The sequence below is a fragment of the Dama dama genome, chromosome 16, assembly GCF_033118175.1.
Source record: "Dama dama isolate Ldn47 chromosome 16, ASM3311817v1, whole genome shotgun sequence".
NCBI classification, from domain to species: Eukaryota; Metazoa; Chordata; class Mammalia; order Artiodactyla; family Cervidae; genus Dama; species Dama dama.
In genome coordinates this window covers 29067404-29089603 of record NC_083696.1, presented here as the reverse complement: position 1 = coordinate 29089603, position 22200 = coordinate 29067404, and positions in this window count along the sequence as shown.

The following is a 22200-nucleotide window of genomic DNA, read 5'->3' as shown; positions in this document are numbered from 1 at the left end:
TTGAGGTCTTGTTGTAAAGGCTTTCTAGATCATCAAAGGAGATGTCTTCATCCTGTGAACCACAGGAAGACAACGAAGGACTTTATATGGAAGGGAAATGTAATCAGGTTTGTGTTTTGAAAAAATAAAAATACTCAGAATGGCATCAAAACCATTGGTGGCAGGGTTGGAGAGAGTAAGGGAACAGATGGATAATTAGTAGGCTGTAGCAGAAGTTGAGTGGAGAGATGGCAGTAACTTAGTGGGTTGATGGGAAGAGAAAGTGACTAGATTCTAGAGATACATATGGGATATACAAAGTTGACAGGACTTGGGGATGGTGTAGCTATGGAAAGCAAGAGAGAAGGAGGTGTCAGAAATGACTCTTAGTTTTCTGACTTGTGACTCTGCATGGAGAGTTATGAACTCACAGCTCTCAACTGTTGTTGAGAGAAGAAAGTAAGTTGCGAGAAGAAAGTGAGTTTTCTTTCCAACATAATTTTGAAGTGCCTGTGAGTCTTCTAAATGGAGAAATTGAGTTGGCATGAGTATACAGATCTGGACACCAAGATGTTCTTTTTTATTATTATATAACTTGTTCTTTCCAAGATTTTAAAAAATTAGATGAAATATGCAGGATCTGTATTTGCAAGTGGATGTGTGTGTTTCTCATCCATTTACAATATTCAGTTTAGCTCATAAAAATTTGTTGAAAATACATAAAATGAACTTTTTCCCCACCACAGGAGATTAAGAAAGTACTTCTCTTATCCTGTATTAATTTGGGGATAATTGCAAGAAAGTATGTACTTAACCTATTATGTGTAACCTTATCTGGAAATTCTGTAATTTCTATTAAACTGGAAATATACAGAATTGGTGTTTGGTGCTGGCAGTGTGAGCAGTGGAGATGCCCAACAAGTTATCTCCTTCTATGTGATTGAGTATCCTCCAACCACTTCTCCTTATTCTGCATTTCTACCTGGACAATTCTTTCACTCCCATGAGTTAAACTACTCTTCATCTAACAGATATTTATGGTATGTACTGTTCTATATGTTGGATATACAGCGGTGAATAAAACACATAAAAACAACATCAAAACATTCATACCCTTATAATGCTTGAATATGCTAATGATTCACAAGTTCATGTTTAGCTCAGTCCTCTTTTCAGTGATTTAGACACACCTATATTTAAGTATTCCATGGGTCCCTTACACTTGAGATATCTAAAACCAAACCCCTATGCTTTTGTTCTATACCTACTCTTCTGAAATCCCTGTCAGACTGTTGTGCATCCATCCACCCATCCAATTTCCCAATCCAAAGAACTAGGAATCATACTTAATTTCTCCTTCTCCCTTACTTCTAAATTATATCAATAACCTATCTTCCTATTGCATCTAAAGTAGTTCTCAAAGCATTCCCCTCATTAGTTCCCAACTGCCCCTGCCTAATGAGATTGGCTCTCACCATCTCTTGCCTAGAGTACTGTAGGAATCACCTTCCTAGTCTCCCCAATCCTATATTGTTTCCTTTAAATCTCTCCTCTAGTCAGATGCTGGCAATCTTGATTCCAGCTTGTGCTTCATCCAATCCAGCATTTCACATGATCTACTCTGCATATAAGTTAAATATGCACAGTGACAACACACAACCTTGACATACTCCTTATCCTATTTAGAACCAGTCTGTTGTTCCATGTCCAGTTCTAACTGTTGCTTCTTGATCTCCATACAGATTTCTCAGGAGGCAGGTAAGGTGATTTGATATTCCTGCCTCTTGAAGATTTTTCCACAGTTTGTTGTGAGCCACACAGTCAAAGGCTTTGGCATAGTCATTAAAGCAGAAGTAGATGTTTTTCTGGAATTCTCTTGCTTTTTCTATGATCCAATGGATGTTGGCAATTTGATCTCTGCTTCCTCTGCCTTTTCTAAATCCAGCTTGAACATTTTGAAAGTTCATGGTTCACGTACTGTTGAAGCCTGGCTTGGAGTATTTTGAGCATTACTTTGCTAGCATGTGAGATGAGTGCAATTGTGTGGTAGTTTGAACGTTCTTTGTCATTGCCTTTCTTTGGGATGAGAATAAAAACTGACCTTTTCTTGCTTTTTCTATGATCCAATGGATGTTGGCAATTTGATCTCTGCTTCCTCTGCCTTTTCTAAATCCAGCTTGAACATTTTGAAAGTTCATGGTTCACGTACTGTTGAAGCCTGGCTTGGAGTATTTTGAGCATTACTTTGCTAGCATGTGAGATGAGTGCAATTGTGTGGTAGTTTGAACGTTCTTTGTCATTGCCTTTCTTTGGGATGAGAATAAAAACTGACCTTTTCTAGTCCTGTGGCTACTGCTGAATTTTCCAAATTTGCTGGCATATTGAGTGCAGCACTTTAACAGCATCATCTTTTAGGATTTGAAATAGCTCAACTGGAATTCCATCACCTCTACTAGCTTTGTTCTTAGTAATGCTTCCTAAGGCCCGCTTGACGTCCCATTCCAGGATGTCTGGCTCTAGATGAGTGATCACACCATCATAGTTATCTGGATCATGAAGATCTTTTTTGTATAGTTCTATGTATTCTTGTCACCTCTTCTTAAACTCATCTGCTTCTGTTAGGTCCATACCATTTCTGTCCTTTATTTGTGTCCATCTTTGCATGAAATGTTCCCTTGGTATTTCTAATTTTCTTGAAGAGATCTCTAGTCTTTCCCATTCTGTTGTTTTCCTCTATTTCTTTGCATTGATCACTGAGGAAGGCTTTCTTATCTTTCCTAGCTATTCTTTGGAACTCTGCATTCAAATGGGTATATCTTTCCTTTTCTCCCTTGCCTTTAGATTCTCTTCTCAGCTATTTGTAAGCCCTCCTTAAACAACCATGTTGCCTTTTTGCATTTCTTCTCTGTGGGGATGGTCTTGATTCCTGCCTCCTGTACAATGTCAGGAACCTCTGTCCATAGTTCTTCAGGCACTCTGTCTATCAGATCTAATCCCTTGAATCTATTGTCACTTCCACTGTATAATCATAAGGGATTTGATTTAGGTCATAGCTGAATGGTCTAGTGGTTTACCCTACTTTCTTCAATCAAGATTGCCAGGAGAAATATCAATAACCTCAGATATGCAGATGACACCACCCTTATGGCAGAAAGTGAAGAGGGACCAAAGAGCCTCTTGATGAAAGTGAAAGAGGAGAGTGAAAAAGCTGGCTTAAAGCTCAACATTCAGAAAACTAAGATCATGGCATCTGGTCCCATCAATTCATGAAAAATAGATGGTGAAACAGTGAAAACAGTGACAGACTTTATTTTCTTGGGCTCCAAAATCACTGCAGGTGGTGACTGCAGCCATAAAATTAGAAGACACTTGCTCCTTGGAAGAAAAGCTATGACGAACCTAGATATCATATTAAAAAGCAGAGACATAACCTTGCCAACAAAGGTCTGTCGAGTCAAAGCTATGGTTTTTCCAGTAGTCATGTATGGATGTGAGAGTTAGACTACAAAGAAAGCTGAGCATGGAAGAATCGATGCCTTTGAACTGTGGTGTTGGAGAAGACTCTTGAGAGTTCCTTGGACTGCAAGGAAATCAATCCAGTCCATCCTAAAGGAAATCAGTCCTGAATATTCATTGGAAGGACTGATGCTGAAGCTGAGACTCCAATACTTTGGCCACCTGATGCAAAGAACTGACTCATTGGAAAAGACCCTGATGCTGGGAAAATATTGAAGGCAGGAGGAAAACGGGACAACAGAGGATGAGATGGTTGGATGGCATCACTGACTCGATGGAACATGAGTTTGAGCAAGCTCTGGGAGTTGGTTATGGACAGGGAAGCCTTGCATGCTGCAGTCCATGGGGTCGCAGAGTCGGACGTGACTGAGCTACATAACTGACTGAGGCAGATGCTGGAATGGCTGGTCTAAAAGCAAATCTGGCCATGTTCTTTTTTAATGACTGAAACCACTTAGCATGTCATTGAAAGCCTTCTGTGATTGTCCTCTGCTCGCCTCTCCAGTTCATCTCCTTCCATCTTCTTCTTTCTTTCATATACAACAACATTAAGTCACCTGTAGTTCCCATTCCCCAAACATGAAAGGCCCTTCCCAGTACTCTACCCCCATCCACTCCTGCTCATCTTCTAAGTCTAGGCTCATGCAACATTTCTTCCATGAAATCATTGCTTATCCTCTAACTCCCTCCCTAGGACTAGGTGGTTTCCAGGGCATTGTGTGATAGTTCCTTTACATACTGTCTTGAAATTTCCTGCCTAATGTTGAAATTGCCTATCTTCCTCACTTTTTGAAAGCACGAACTGTGTCTTAGTTATGGGTATAACATCAGTGCCTGCCAGAATATCTGGCACAAAGAAGGCCAACAATCAATATGTGTTGAACTGTGTTGCTGAGTATGTCCTATTTAGGGTACTTCTGTATTGGGGAAATTCAAGAATATGGTGTGTGATTTTTCATTTATTAGAGATGCTAGGATAATGTTGTAGGAGTCCTTTAATATAAAGTGTACTTACTGATGCTGAAGCTGAAACTCCAGTACTTTGGCCACCTCATGCGAAGACTTGACTCATTGGAAAAGACCCTGATGCTAGGAGGGATTGGGGGCAGGAGGAGAAGGGGACGACAGAGGGTGAGATGGCTGGATGACATCACCGACTCGATGGGCATGAGTTTGAGTAAACTCCGGGAGTTTGTGATGGACAGGGTGGCCTAACGTGCTGCGATTCATGGGGTCATGATGAGTCAGACATGACTGAGTGACTGAACTGAACTGAACTGAAATAGAAGGAGAAATATGACTTTCTGCAGAGAAAAGCTGTTTTCTTCAGTTAAAAGAAGTGAGACTCACCATGAAATGCTTTTGTACCTATGAGTCTCATTATACTGTAGTTTTTCTCTAAAAGAAAATTATCTTCTGAAAGTGTCTCAAGGGTAATAATAGCAAAAGATATACTAAACAAGGGAGTCACAGATTATTTTAAATTCCAAAACCTTCATCTTACAGACAGGCTAACATAGTGTTGAATTTGGCATCCTCTCTTGACAATGATATGTACACAATTGATTCTATCACCTAGTTCTTTCCTGTCTTCAACTTATTTTCCTATAACAAAGGATGGAAAAATATTCACAACTCAGAACATATGTATATTTGGAATAGCTGGGTCTTTCTGCTTTTTCTTTCTTTTTTTTTTTTTTTTTTGGTTCTTTGAAAAAATGTACTTTGATCTTTAGTGTACCACATGAAGGCCCTTTGAAAGCAGTACCTAATGGGGAAAATAAATAAGCCAAGAGCTGCTGTAACTTAAGATGTTTGCCTTGAGAACTATTGGTTTTTCTGTCAGTCTGTCAGCCTGCCTGTCTGTGTGAGTGAGACTCTCCATTTTGAATGCCAGTGTTTTGTGTAAGTACCTTAGAGGTTTTGTTTTAGTATCTAAATACTAGCTCCTCATTGTTCTTGCCAATTGCTGTAGAATTCTTTCATCACTCAGCAAGGGCAAATTTTCTTTTTTGTTTCTTATTCAGCTTTGCTTACTAAAGCTTTTAAACTGCTAAAGAAGACATCTCCACAGATTAAAAAGAATGATTTTTGTCTCTTGATTGATTTTGTAAACAAACAAAAACAATCCAATTACAAATTGATTTGGTGAAGGTGGAAACATTCAATGTGTAGTAGATGCTGTAGTGTGCTGCCTAGATTCCCTCTTCAAGACAGGGACACATATTCTCTCTGCTGCCAGGAACGTTGGTTGATAACAACTCACAGCTAAGTTGCTCTTTGGGAACTGACTTCAGTCCAAGAAAGCTACATGGCACAAGGCATGATGCCTTTTTGCTCTACTGCAAGAGGGAGCAATTTATAAAATCTTGGCCTGCTAGCCTGGATTTGGAATAATTCTCAAGGGCCAGGTCAGCTTGTGCACTCCCCACAGTCCAATTTCTCACTCTGCCTCACTCACTTGAGTGTTACTCCTATGAGCACTACTGCATAACCCTCTTGCCCACATGTGTTAGACTCCTAGAAATCTTTCTCAGGAAATCCAACCTAAGATATTCAACAGTATCGATTCACGAAAATGATTGGTGTATTAGGAAGAAATAGAAGATCTTAACAGAGCCATCACAAACAAGGAAATCGAAACTGTAATAAAAAATCTTCCAGCAAACAAAAGCCCAGGACCAGATGGCTTCACAGCTGAATTCTACCAAAAATTTAAAGAAGAGCTAACACCTATCTTACTCAAACTCTTCCAGAAAATTGCAGAGGAAGGTAAATTTCCAAACTCATTCTATGAGGCCACCATCACCCTAATTCCAAAACCAGACAAAGATGCCACAAAAAAAGAAAACTACAGGCCAATATCACTGATGAACATAGATGCAAAAATCCTTAACAAAATCCTAGCAAACAGAATCCAACAACATATTAAAAAAATCATACACCATGACCAAGTGGGCTTTATCCCAGGAATGCAAGGATTCTTTAATATCTGCAAATCAATCAATGTAATACACCACATTAACAAATTGAAAGATAAAAACCATATGATTATCTCAATAGATGCAGAGAAAGCCTTTGACAAAATTCAACACCCATTCATGATTAAAACTCTCCAGAAAGCAGGAATAGAAGGAACATACCTCAACATAATAAAAGCTATATATGACAAACCCACAGCAAGTATCACCCTCAATGGTGAAAAATTGAAAGCATTTCCCCTGAAATCAGGAACAAGACAAGGATGCCCACTCTCACCACTACTATTCAACATAGTGTTGGAAGTTTTGGCCACAGCAATCAGAGCAGAAAAAGAAGTAAAAGGAATCCAGATAGGAAAAGAAGAAGTGAAACTCTCGCTGTTTGCAGATGACATGATCCTCTACATAGAAAACCCTAAAGACGCTTCCAGAAAATTACTAGAGCTAATCAATGAATATAGTAAAGTTGCAGGATATAAAATTAACACACAAAAATCCCTTGCATTCCTATATACTAACAATGAAAAAACAGAAAGAGAAATTAAGGAAACAATACCATTCACCATTGCAACAAAAAGAATAAAATACTTAGGAATATATCTACCTAAAGAAACAAAAGACCTATACATAGAAAACTATAAAACACTGATGAAAGAAATCAAAGAGGACACAAACAGATGGAGAAACATACCATGTTCATGGATTGGAAGAATCAATATTGTCAAAATGGCTATTCTACCCAAAGCAGTCTATAGATTCAATGCAATCCCTATCAAGCTACCAACGGTATTTTTCACAGAACTAGAACAAATAATTTCACAATTTGTATGGAAATACAAAAAACCTCGAATAGCCAAAGTAATCTTGAGAAAGAAGAATGGAACTGGAGGAATCAACCTGCCTGACTTCAGACTCTACTACAAAGCCACAGTCATCAAGACAGTATGGTACTGGCACAAAGACAGAAATATAGATCAATGGAACAGAATAGAAAGCCCAGAGATAAATCCACGAACTTATGGACACCTTATCTTTGACAAAGGAGGCAAGGATATACAATGGAAAAAAGACAACCTCTTTAACAAGTGGTGCTGGGAAAGCTGGTCAACCACTTGTAAAAGAATGAAACTAGAACACTTTCTAACACCATACACAAAAATAAACTCAAAATGGATTAAAGATCTAAATGTAAGACCAGAAACTATAAAACTCCTAGAGGAGAAGATAGGCAAAACACTCTCCGACATAAACCACAGCAAGATCCTCTATGACCCACCTCCCAGAATATTGGAAATAAAAGCAAAAATAAACAAATGGGACCTAATGAAACTTAAAAGCTTTTGCACAACAAAGGAAACTATAAGTAAGGTGAAAAGACAGCCCTCAGATTGGGAGAAAATAATAGCAAATGAAGAAACAGACAAAGGATTAATCTCAAAAATATACAAGCAACTCCTGCAGCTCAATTCCAGAAAAATAAATGACCCAATCAAAAAATGGGCCAAGGAACTAAACAGACATTTCTCCAAAGAAGACATACAGATGGCTAACAAACACATGAAAAGATGCTCAACATCACTCATTATCAGAGAAATGCAAATCAAAACCACAATGAGGTACCATTACATGCCAGTCAGGATGGCTGCTATCCAAAAGTCTACAAGCAATAAATGCTGGAGAGGGTGTGGAGAAAAGGGAACCCTCTTACACTGTTGGTGGGAATGCAAACTAGTACAGCCACTATGGAGAACAGTGTGGAGATTTCTTAAAAAACTGGAAATAGAACTGCCATATGACCCAGCAATCCCACTTCTGGGCATACACACTGAGGAAACCAGATCTGAAAGAGACACATGCACCCCAATGTTCATCGCAGCACTGTTTATAATAGCCAGGACATGGAAGCAACCTAGATGCCCATCAGCAGATGAATGGATAAGGAAGCTGTGGTACATATACACCATGGAATATTACTCAGCCGTTAAAAAGAATTCATTTGAACCAGTTCTAATGAGATGGATGAAACTGGAGCCCATTATACAGAGTGAAGTAAGCCAGAAAGATAAAGAACATTACAGCATACTAACACATATATATGGAATTTAGAAAGATGGTAACGACAACCCTATATGCAAAACAGAAAAAGAGACACAGAAGTACAGAACAGACTTTTGAACTCTGTGGGAGAAGGTGAGGGTGGGATGTTGCGAAAGAACAGCATGTATATTATCTATGGTGAAACAGATCACCAGCCCAGGTGGGATGCATGAGACAAGTGCTCGGGCCTGGTGCACTGGGAAGACCCAGAGGAATCGGGTGGAGAGGGAGGTGGGAGGGGGGATCGGGATGGGGAATACGTGTAAATCTATTGCTGATATGACAAAACCCACTGAAAAAATAAATAAAATAATAAAAGAAAAAAAAAGAAAATCTGTTAATTTAAGTTCTAGTGTAAGATAATACTATTTTATGTGAGATTGTAATAATTCATTATATTTAATAACAAGAACTAGACTTAGCAACACTTCTAATCAAGCAATAAGAAATTTAAAATGCTGTAAATTTTACCATGTAAATTTTAAGTTTCCTTTCTGATCAATAAATTTTGTTTCACACTTTGAAAAAAAAAAAAAGGAAAATGATTGGTGTATTAGAGTTCTTCAGAAAACAGAACTGTCAGGAGATAAATATGTTAATATATATCATATAATATATCATAATGTAGATCATATAATATATATCATATATAATATAATGTATATGTAATATATATGTGGAGTAAGAAATGGCACCCCTCTCCAGTATTCTTTCCTAGAATATTCTATGAACAGAGGAGCCTGGCAGGCTACAGTCCATAGGTCCACAAAGAGGCAGATACTATTGACCAACTGAACACACACATATTTTGTGTGTGTGTATATATATATATATATATATGCATATACTGACACATGAATAACATGGGAGTTAGGGCTGCCTACACCTAAGCAGTCAAAAATTCCTGTATGATTTTTGACTCCCCCCAAACTTACCAACATTCAGAAAACTAACATCATGGCATCTGGTCCCATCACTTCATGGCAAATAAATTGGGATACAGTGGAAACAGTGGCTGACTTTATTTTTCTGGGCTCCAAAATCACTGCAGATGGTGATTGCAGCCATGAAATTAAAAGAGGTTTACTCCTTGGAAGGAGAGTTATGACCAACATAGAGAGCATATTAAAAAGCAGAGACATTACTTTGTCAACAAAGGTCTGTCTAGTCAAGGCTATGGTTTTTCCAGTGGTCATGTATGAATGTAAGAGTTGGACTATAAAGAAACCTGAGCGCCGAAGAACTGATGCTTTGAACTCTGGTGTTGGAGAAGACTCTTGAGAGTCCCTTGGACTGCGAGGAGATCCAACCAGTCCATCCTAAAGGAGATCAGTCCTGAGTGTTCATTGGTAGGACTGATGTTGAAGCTGAGACTCCAGTAGTTTGGCCACCTGATGCGAAGAGCTGACTAATTTGAAAAGACCCTGATGCTGGGAAAGATTGAGGGCAGGAGGAGAAGGGGATGACAGAAGATGAGATGGTTGGATGGCATCACTGACTCAATGGACATAGGTTTGGGTGGACTCCGGGAGTTGGTAATGGACAGGGAGGCCTGGCGTGCTGTGGTTCATGGGGTCGCAAAGAGTTGGACATGACTGAGCGACTGAACTGAACTGAACTGAAACTTACCTACTAATACCTACCACTGACTAGAAGCCTTACCATAAACATACAGAAACAAACATAAATTAATACATTTTTATATGTTAAATGTATATCTACATATATTTTATGCATTCATGACATATTTAACTTTCTCTTAATTTGGGGGGATATTTCCAGGCTGTATGGTTCACCTGTAAGTATTTTCAAATTGTTGGAAATCTCAAAATAACTTTTTAAATATATTTACTGAAAAAAATCTAAGTATTAAATGGGCTTGCACATTAAATCTACTACTGTGGGCAAGAATCCCTTAGAAGAAATGGAGTAGCCATCATAGTCAACAAAAGAGTCCAAAATGCAGTACTTGGATGACATCTCAGAAACGACAGAATGATCTCTGTTCATTTCCAAGGCAAACCATTCAATATCACAGTAATCCAAGTATGCCCCAACCAATAATGCTGAAGAAGCTGAAGTTGAACGGTTCTATGAAGACCTACAAGACTATCTGGAACTAACACCCAAAAAAGATGTCCTTTTCATTATAAGGTACTAGAATGCAAAAGTAGGAAATCAAGAAATACCTGGAGTAACAGGCAAATTTGGCCTTGGAGTACAAAATGAAGCAGGGCAAAGGCTAACAGATTTTGCCAAGAGAACGTCATAGCAACATCCTCTTCCAACAACACAAGAGAAGACTCTACACATGGACATCACCAGATGGTCAATACTGAAATCAGACTGATTATATTCTTTGCAGCCAAAGATGGAGAAGTTCTATACAGTCAGCAAACCAAGACCGGGAGCTGACTATGGCTCAGATCATGAACTCCTTATTGCCAAATTCAGACTTAAATTGAAGAAAGTAGGGAAAACAACTAGACCATTCAGGTATGACCTAAATCAAATCCCTTATGATTATACAGTGGAAATGACAATAGATTCAAGGAATTAGATCTGATAGACAGAGTACCTGAAGAACTATGGGCAGAGGTTCCTGACAGTGTACAGGAGACAGGGATCAAGACCATCCCCAAGGAAAAGAAATGCAAAAAGGCAACATGGTTGTCTGAGGAGGCCTTTCAAATAGATGTGAAAAAAGAGAAGTGAAAGGCAAAGGAGAAAAGGAAAGATACTCATTTGAATGCAGAGTTCCAAAGAATAGCAAGGAGAGATAAGAAAGCCTTCTTCAGTCATCAATGTGATCAATGCAAAGAAACAGAGGAAAACAATAGAATGGGAAAGACTAGAGATCTCTTCAAGAAAATTAGAGATACCAAGGGAACATGGCATGCAAAGATAGGCACAAATAAAGGACAGAAATGGTATGGACCTAACAGAAGCAGATGAGATTAAGAAGAAGTGGGAAGAATACACAGAAGAACTATACAAAAAAGATCTTCATGACCCAGATAATCACGATGGTGTGATTACTCACCTAGAGCCAGACATGCTGGAATGTGAAGTCAGTTGGGCCTTAGAAAGCATCACTACAAACAAAGCTAGTGGAGGTGATGGAATTTCAGTTGAGCTAATTCAAATCCTAAAAGATGATGCTGTTAAAGTGCTGCACTCAATATGCCAGCAAATTTAGAAAACTCAGCAGTGGCCATGGGACTGGAAAAGGTCAGTTTTTATTCCCACCCCCAAAAAAGTCAATGCCAAAGAATGTTCAAACTACCGCACAATTGCACTCATCTCACGTGCTAGCAAATAATGCTCAAAATTCTCCAAGCCAGGCTTCAACAGTATGTGAACCATGAACTTCCAAATGTTCAAATTAGATTTAGAAAAGGCAGAGGAACCAGAGATCAAATTGCCAACTTCCATTGGATCATTGAAAAAGTGAGAGAGTTCCAGGAAAACATCTACTTCTGCTTTATTGACTGTGCCAAAGCCTTTGACTGTGTGGATCACAACAAACTGTGGAAAATTCTTCAAGAGATGGGAATACCAGACCACCTGGCCTGCCTCCTGAGAAATCTGTATGCAGGTCAAGAAGCAATAGTTAGAACTGGACATGGAACAACAGACTGGTTCCAAATAGGAAAAGGAGTATGTCAAGGCTGTATTTTGTCACCCTGCCTATTTAACTTATATGCAGAGTACCTCATGAGAAATGCTGGATTGGATGAAGCACAAGCTGGAACCAGGATTGCCTGGGAGAAATATCAATAACCTCAGATATGCAGATGACACCATCCTTATGGCAGAAAGTGAAGAAGAGCTAAAGAGCCTCTTGAAAGTGAAAAGAGGAGAGTGAAAAATTTGGCTTAAAGCTCAACATTCAGAAAACTAAGATCATGGCATCTGGTCCCATCACTTCATGGAATATAGATGGTGAAACAGTGAAAACAGTGACAGACTTAATTTTCTTGGGCTCCAAAATCACTGCAGATGGTGATTGCAACCATAAAATTAGAAGACAGTTGCTCCTTGGAAGAGAAGTTATGACCAACCTAGACAGCATATTAAAAAGCAGAGACATTACTTTGCCAACAAAGGTCTGTCTAGTTAAAGCCATGTTTTTTCCAGTAGTCATGTATGGATGTGAGAGTTGGACTACACAGAAAAGCTGAGCACTGAAGAATTGATGCCTTTAAACTCTGGTGTTGGAGATGACTCTTGAGAGTCTCTTGGACTGCAAGGAGATCCAATGAGTCCATCCTAAAGGAAATCAACCCTGAATATTCATTGGGAGGACTGATGCTGAAGCTGAGACTCCAATACTTTGGCCACCTGATGTGAAGAACTGAATCATTAGAAAAGACCCTGATGCTGGGCAGGAGGAGAAGCGGACGACAGAGGATGAGATGGTTGGATGGCATCACTGACTCAATGAACATGAGTTTGAGTAAATTCTAGGAGTTGGTGTTGGACAGAGAAGCCTGGCATGTTGCAGTCCATGGGGTCATAAAGAGTCAGACACAACTGAGTGACTGAACTGAACTGCACAATTCAAATCTGTATTGTTCAAGGGTCAACTGTTCATCTGTATATATATATCTCATCTACATTACATGTATGTAATAAATATCCTCTATTTATTTATCATCTAAATAACTTTGTGTCTGAATTAGGGGATGGATAAGCAGGAACCAGGAAGACTGTGAGGGTGTACAGGATTTCTTTTGGGGACATAAAATATTCTAAGATTAGATTTGCTGATCTAATTCAGTTTAACTTTAAATCAGTTTAAGCGCCACATCAAGTACAATTGCTTTTTTCATCTTAGAGTTTTGGAATGTTTGACCATGAATATTGCCTTGGAAACAGTCTGTTAGCTTTCTGACTGGGAGATCATGGATTGAGACAGTAGGCAACCCTGTTGATTGGCTGAGAAGATGAGGACTGAAAAGACAGAGAAGGAAGTATTGTCAGTTTTAAGGTTGTTCACTCACAAAAACACTTTACACTTTGAATTTTCTCCAGCTCTTTCACTTCTCTATGTAGGTTCATAGAGCAGAGGCAGATAAATTCTTGTGGGGACAGCTGCATACCATGGTGAACAGCACACAACCTGTTGGTATGTTAAGAATATGCTGTCTTTGCTTTGCTGTCCAGTATCCTTCTAGATCAAGCATCTGAGCTGATTGATCTTCTTAGCTGTATCGACATACTGGACCAATGTGTTCAGAGAGGAGTCTACTACAGCAAATGTTTATTGAGCGCCATACTATGTGCCAGGTACTGTTCTAGGTACTGTGGATTTGTGGTGAACCAGTCTGATAATGAATTTTAGATTCAACATTCAATCATCCAAAACCATGTACTGAGTACCCATTGTTTTTCATGGCTAGGTTCCAACTTATGATGAAAATTTAAAAATAAAATTGCAGCTACAGAGGAATCATGTTTTAATGAATTGTGGAGTTAAATAAAGCCAGATGGGCAATCCCAACTTCACTCCCTCCTAGTTATGTGACTTTGGAAAAATATTTAAGCCAAGGAACCTCAGTTTTCTCAGCTGCAGAAGGTGAAGAGAGAATGGAGAAACTACCTATGTAAAATTTATCCTATCCTGTAAAATCTATTGAGATAACACATCTCACTGAATGTGGAGCTCAACATCTCGCCTTTAGTATCTAAAAATAAGTATTAATTCCCTTCTAATTTTTAGCTTGCTCCCATGGATTTATAGTTTATGTAGACATCCACTCGAGTAACACTTTAATAATTCATCTTCCTCATTTATAGGTGAAAAAAGTTGGGTCTACGTATCTTACCCAATGTTGCATAACTAGTTAATGTGAAATCAGCACTGGATGCCAGCCATCTCAATTCCAGGCTCAGTGCTTTTCTATCACATCACAGGACCTTAAGTGATTTGTTTGTTTTCTGTCATTTTGCTTGCATTTTCAGTAGGGTTTAGCATTATATTTAAATGGGGAGATTTCACTGTGAGTCTCAGAACATTTTAAAAATGTCACTCTCAAGAGAATGATATAGATGAGATGGTCAGGTGTTGATAATTTTTGAAGCTAATTGATAGATGCATGGGGATTTTTTACACTACTCCTTTCACTTTTTGTGTATGTTTGAAATTTTCCATAATAAAAAAGCTAAAAAAATATCTTCCAAATGTTATGCCAATACCAATTCTGGAAAACCCCTACTTCTACCACTTGTCTATCCCAAGAAGTTTTCATTTCATTTTCATTTGTTCTTCATTTTCAGTCTTCAGTTGATTCTCAGTCCCTGAGAGCTTTTGTATCCCATTCCCAAAGGAACTCAGTTTTTCATTTAAGGCTGGGTGTTTAGAATGTCAGGGCCGCTTTCCAATAGACAACCTCCTTGGCCACACTGAGTGGGTCACCTTGAAACAGAGGACACTGGATGTTGCCCTTTGTGCCTTCTTCTCAAAGGGGGCAAAGCCATGCTCCATACTGTTCTCCACTGTGGCTGTACCAATTTACATTCCCACCCACAGGATAGGAGGGTTTCCTTTTCTCCATACCCTCTCCAGCATTTATTTGTAGACTTTTTGATGCTGGTTATTCTAACTAGTGTGAAGTAATACCTCACTGCAGTTTTGATTTGCATTTCTCTAATAATTTGCAATGTTGAACATCTTTTCAAGTGCCTGTTGGCCCTCTGTATCAGACCTTGTAATACACTGAACAATTAGTCATGCCTGAGTACTGAGTATAACCTGTTCACTCCAGTTGTGCAGAAGCAGATAGAAAGCAAAGTCAGAATAGTGTGTATTCACAGAGGGTCTCCACAGTGGCCTGGCAGCAGTAGCAAAGCTAAGATAATCATGTGAAGGATTAACTAACTAGCTTGATAAAAGGACAGCTTGTCTATTATCTCCAAGCCCAGGCTCACACCTTCACAGGAGATGTGAATTTACTGGTTTAGTGTGAGCATCAGAGTCTGGCAGGATAAAAGGACACCTTGGCTATTATCTCTGAGCCCACGCCCACACCTCCACAGGAGATGTGAATTTCCTGATCTGGTGTGAACATCTGAGCCTGGAGGAGAACCCAAGTCTCTGACTCTTCCACTCAGTGCTCTTTCAGTGGCCAGTGTTTCTCCATCTCTGCTGTGTATTAGAATCCCCTGGGGATCTTTAAAAAATGCAGATGCTCTGCCACCAACTCAAACCCATTAGATCAAAATCTCTGAGGTAGGGGCTTGGGTGATAATTTTTTTTTTTCAAGTTCTCAGGTGGTTCAAATGTGCAGCCAAGGTCCCAAACTTCTGTGCTGTACTGAGTTGTTGCCTCTCTACTTCCAATAAGATTTTTGATCTGCTAGTCATGTCACACCTGCTCCCTTCACTTCACCAGTCTCCATCTAGCTACTTGCTCTCTGGCTTGGTGCCACTTATGTTTCTGAATGACTGCATCCCTGCTTCTCCCCAGAGAAGTGTTCAGAGGCCGAAACACCCACCACTTATTGTGGGCCCTTATTGTCTCCAAAAGTGCTCCTTGCATGATTTGAATGGTGGCTCCCCAAAAGATATATCATGTCCTGGAATGTGACCTTATTTGTAAAGACAGTCTTTGCAGATGTAATTAAATGGATGTTCTCCAAAGGCTATTACTCTAGGCCCTAAATCCATCAACAAGTGATCGTTAGAAGAGATATGCATGGAGAAGGAAAAGGCCCCATGAGGACAGAGGCAGAGACTGGTATCCAGATATAACCAACAGATATCCAGAGCTACCAGAAGCTGGAAGAGGCATGGGAGGATTCTTCCCATTAGCGTTTGGAGATACCCTACTGACTCCTTGATTTCAGACTTGAGCCTCCAGAACTGTGACAGAGTATCTTTTTTGTTTTAATCCATCCCTGGGTTTCCTGCGTTGTTGGCAGATTCTTTACCAACTGGGCCACTAGGGAAACCCAAGAATACTGGAGCGGGTAGCCAAATCCTTCTCCAGGGGATCTTCCCAACCCAGGGATGGAACCCGGGTCTCCTGGTTTGCAGGCAGATTCTTTACCATCTGAGCCACCAGGGAAGCCCTTAATCAATAGTTTGTGGCAATTTGCCATGGCAGCTTGAGGAAACTAACAGAGATATGATCTCAATACCCTGCTTTTTGCTTCGTTTTATGGTAGCAGACAACCATCCAGTTCAGCATGCTTCCTCTGGACTTGTTTTACTGAACTCATCAAGTTTTGCCTTATCTTATTATTACACATGGGTTTTCCTGGTGGCTAAATGGTAAAGAATCTGCCTGCAATGCAGGAGATACAGATTCAATCCCTGGGTCAGAAAGATACCCTGGAGAAGGAAATGGCAACCTACTCTGGTATGCTTGCCTAGAAAATCCCATGGACTGAGGAGTCTGGCGGGCTATGGTTCTTGGGGTCTCGAAGAGTCAGGATATGGCTGAAGTGACTGAGTATGTTCCATTATTACATCTAGAAAATTTTGGGGGTATCTACAGGGGCAATGCACCTTCTTCCTCTCTCCCTTCCAGCCTTTTCCTCTCTATCCAGACTAAATGGCACCCATCAAAACCCATCTCATAGCAGCCACATCTCAGCATCTTCTAATAATTTTATAGGTTTTCATTTTTTCATATCATGCTTCTTTTAAAATGAACAAAATTTAGCCTGGTTATTGTACACAACTGAAACAATTTAGAAGAATAAGTTTTGCCTTCACCTGTTACTTCCTGCCATCCAACTTCCCATATACACTTACCATGTGTATGTGTGCTAAGTCGTTTCAGTCGTGAACGACTCCATGCAACTCTATGGATAGTAGCCTGCCACGTTCCTCTGTCTGTGGGATTCTCCAGGTAAGAATACTGGAGTGAGTTGCCTTCTCCAGAGAATATTCATTCCTAACCCAGGGACTGAACGGTGTCTCTTATGTCTTCTGCACTGGCAGGCTGGTTCTTTACCACTAGCACCACCTGGGAACCCCCCCACACCTACAGTAACCACTGCTAATCAAGAACACTCTGGTGAATATCCCACCATCCGTCTTTCCAGGCGGATATTTAAAAGCGATAAATGGCTCAGATGGCAAGTATAAACTATGACACTGTTGGAAATAGCACTGCACTTGTTGAAGCAGGCAGGGATGGGTTGCTTAGAGCCCATGGACTATTTCTCCAAGAATCTCTCTGAACACAGGCTGCAAGGAACAAAGACACATTGAAAGCCACTATCTCAGCCCTCTGGAGGTCTGGATTTGGGGGACAAGGTGGAGACCAGGGCAAGGGAAGCATGGGACATTTAAGGAGGCACTTACTCTCAGGGTTGTGCACACCTTCAGAAAGCTTCTGGTTAGTTAATGAAGACCCCAGTCGATGACGGAAGAGGAGTCCTGGCTCTCTTGTGGCTTCTGGGTCTTTCTGAAGGAGGAAGGAGCTGCAGCAGTTATTTCTGGTATGTACATCAGTAAGTCAGTTAAAGTCTGACTTTAAACCCTCCAGTGTCTTCCCATTTTACTTACAGTGAAAGTCAAAGCATCCTTCCTGGCCACACACAGTTTGTCCCCCTCCCACCCCCGACCCTGCTCCGGAGACTCTTCCTCTCTCATCCACCTCTCCATCAGTATTCCCTGCAGTTCCCTTACCTGTCACATGGTCCTCCTTCCTTTTCCTCAAACACTCCAAGTGTGGTCTATCTCAGGACCTTTGCAAACTTGCCGTCCTCTCTGCCTGTGATGCTCTTCCTCCAGGGATCCAGGAGTTTCACTCACTCAGTCCCTCCAGGTCTCTTCTCAGAAGTTACCCAACCAGAAATGACTTTCCTAACTGTGCTGCAATCACACTGCTCCCAGTCAACTCCATCACTCACTATTCCCCTTGCGCGACTTCCTTTTCCTCTGACTGTCACCTGGTTTTGTGGTCACAGATGGACTACCACGGGTTTTGTGAGAAATGGTACAAAAACAAGCCAGATGCCTTCTCCCACTGCCTTCACTGTGGGATCCTGCTGAGTGCCGGAGCCACTGTGTTGGTGTTTGTTCCTATATGAAGAGCCCCACAGACATGCCTTTTGGAAACTGGGCATCCCTGAGAGCACTGGCTTGTGTCTTTGTGAACTTTCTATTCCAAGGTGCTAATTAGCATCTGCAGGGTTGCCTTTTTCTCTTTGGCTTCCAGGAAGTTTGGGGCCGGATTTGAAGCTGAACTATAACAACTTCATGACACTTGAATGTCTTTCTTTCTGGTTGGGATTTTCCAGACTTACTTACATTTCCCCACCCCGACTGTTCCTGCTTTTCTCTGTTCTATGCTATAGTTTGTTCCTTTGTGTGATCCAGGGATGAGGTGGGAGAGAAATGATCTGATTATTGAGGGCACAGATGAATCTACCGGTGCAGAGAAGACGAGACTCCTGGATTGACTGCACCTTGGGGATGAGTGGGTGGGACTGTGGCCCGGCAGGCCCTTCTGGAAACTTAATACTGCCTGGGACGGAAGGAAAAAGACAGGTGGAAACAAGCAGCACAGTCAAGTCCTGGGGTCAAGTTTTTGCTCACCAAGTTGTGACTTAATAATATGAATAATACGTATCCGTAAGTTTACAGAATTTTTGAGCTGAGAGGAACTGTTGGTAAATCCAAATATTTTCTTGTAAAACTGAGGAAACCGAAGACCAAGCAATTTACTTAAAGTCCAAAACTATTTATTGGCAGAGATGAGAGGAGAGTTCTTTTCTCTCTCCTCCTGGCCCCAAAGCTTTTTCCATGATACCACCCACAAAGTTGCAGTTCTTCCCATTTTGTGTATTAAGAAATTTTCATTCGAGTTCCTTGGAACCCGTGTTAAGAGGTTATGCCTGCATACGTATAATTCCTTTTCCTCCGTGGACTTTCCAAATTCAATAAAGTAATGGAAGGGACGTGCCCCCTGATGCTTTTCCTCAAAGCCCACCCTGATTTTAATGCTTGGGCTCAGAAGCACACTTGTTCCTGTGGGCTGTGGATGGAGGGTGAAGGTTAAAGCTCAGGGCAGCAAGAGTGGAAACAACAGGGCTTGGGTGACTTGGGGCTGGATGTGGGCCACTTAAGTGGATTCCAGGTGACCAGGTGAGATCAGCAGAGTAGGGTATGCAGGGAGAGCTGCCTGCTGGGTCCAGGAAAAGAAAGACAGGGTTTCCAGTGGTGCCACAAACATGGCTGGTTTCTATCAACGCAGGAGGAATCCTCAGCCGAGGTGCTCAAAAATGTACAGAATCTGAGGGGAAGAGCAGGTTACAAAGAGAACGGGAAGCCCCTGCTGCCTGCAGAATCACTAGTCTACAGGGAGTTGGAACACAACAAAACACAGCACAGGCTTCTCTGGTGAGTGGCACCGAGGATTAGGACCTAACTTTGTGAGGAAAATTGTTCTGACGAATGGGTATGTTTGGCTAGTTCCGGCTAAGTGGTTTTCAATGGTGACTTCAGCCTAGAGCCCTGCAAAGCTGAGCTGCGGCTTCCAGGTGGCACAGCGGGCTTTTTTTTTTTTTTAACCAGCCAGTCAAGCACAGAGCCCTGGGGGTGCGTGGGGGTGGGGAGGCCCCTGGGAGAACTTTAGGGCCTGGGAGCTACTGCTGCCTGGAGAGAAAGCTCGGCAAAGTTTATTATCAAAAACCCAGGAAATGTTGGGCCTGCGCATTCCATCCTTTTGCATGGCTTGGGTGTGTCTCCTTAGAAGACCAGAGCCCTTTCAGGGCTGTACTGGACAGGAGCTTCTACAGATTTAAGGCCCACAGCAGCACAACATTTTCTGTATTGCACATTTCAAAGTGATGGCCCCTATGATGACAAATAACCAACAATGATCCCAACAATGACTCTGCAGCTACTCTTTTAAAAGCTAAGAAAAGTGAACAAAGGTAGTTAAGAAGCTTTATAATGGTCAATCTTCTCATGAGACACAGCTGTGACCTTACAGACACTGAAATGCAATTCTGAGCTTTACTCTCAGTTTGTTTTGAAGGTTATGTAAACTGTTGCTGGTTTTTTGAACTGTCTTTGTATCTATGTTCCTTACAATTGGTACCAGGCCTAATCAAAAGAAGACTTGAAGGAATAAACCAGCTGATCAAGTTAGAGCACTAAATTGGGAATCAGGGTAAGACTACCCCTTAACACTCTCACCAGCTATGAGGAAGAACTGTACAAAAAAGATCTTCACAACCCAGATAATCATGATGGTATGATCACTCACCTAGAGCCAAACATCTTGGAATGCGAAGTCAAGTGGGCCTTAGGAAGCATCACTACAAACAAAGCTAGTGGAGGTGATGGAATTCCAGTTGAGCTATTTCAAGTCCTAAAAGATGATGTTGTGAAAGTGCTGCACTCAATATGCCAGCAAATTGGGACAACTCAGCAGTGGCCACAGGACTGGAAAAGGTCAATTTTCATTCCAATCCCAAAGAAAGGCAATGACAAAGAATGCTCAAACTACTGCAAAATTGCACTCATCTCACATGCTAGCAAAATAATGCTCAAAATTCTCCAAGCCAGGCTTCAATATTATGTGAACTGTGAACTTCCAGATGTTCAAGCTGGATTTAGAAAAGGCAGAGGAACCAGAGATCAAATTGCCAACATCCACTGAATCATTGAAAAAGTGAGAGAGTTCCAGAAAAACATCTACTTCTGCTTTATTGACTATGCCAAAGCCTTTGACTGTGTGCATCACAACAAACTGTGGAAAATTCTTCAAGAGATGGGAGTACCAGACCACCTGACCTGCCTCCTGAGAAACCTGTATGCAGGTCAGGAAGAAATAGTTAGAACTGGACATGGAACAACACACTGGTTCCAAATTAGGAAAGGAGTACATCAAGGCTGTATATTGTCATCCTGCTTATTTAACTTATATGCAGTGTACGTCATGAGAAATGCTGGACTGGATGAAGCAAGGGCTGGAATCAAGATTTCTGGGAGAAACATCAACGACCTCATATATGTAGATGACACCACCCTTATGGCAGAAAGTGAAGAACTAAAGAGCCTTTTGATAAAAGTGAAAGAGGAGAGTGAAACAGTTGGCTTTGAAACTCAACATTCAGAAAACTAAGATCATGGCCTCTGGTCCCATCACCTCATGGCAAATATATGGGGAAACAGTAGAAACAGTGGCAGACTTAATTTTCTTGTGCTCCAAAATCACTGCAGATGGTGACTGCAGCCATGAAATTAAAAGATGTTTGCTCCTTGGAAGAAAAGTTAAGACCAACCTAGACAGCATATTAAAAAGGAGAGACATTACTTTGCCAACAAAGTTCTGTCTAGTCAAAGCTATGGTTTTTCCAGAAGTCATGTATGGAGGTGAGAGTTGGACTATAAAGAAAGCTGAACACTGAAGAATTGATGCTTTTGAACTGTGCTGTTGGAAAAGACTGTTGAGAGTCTCTTGGATAGCAAGGAGATCCAACCAGTCCATCCTAAAGGAAATCAGTCCTGACTATTCATTGGAAGGACGGATGCTGGAGCTGAAACTCCAGTACTTTGGCCACCTAATGCGAAGAACTGACTCATTTGAAAAGACCCTGATGCTGGGAAAGATTGAAGGTGGGAGGACAAGGGGACAACAGAGGATGAGATGGTTGGA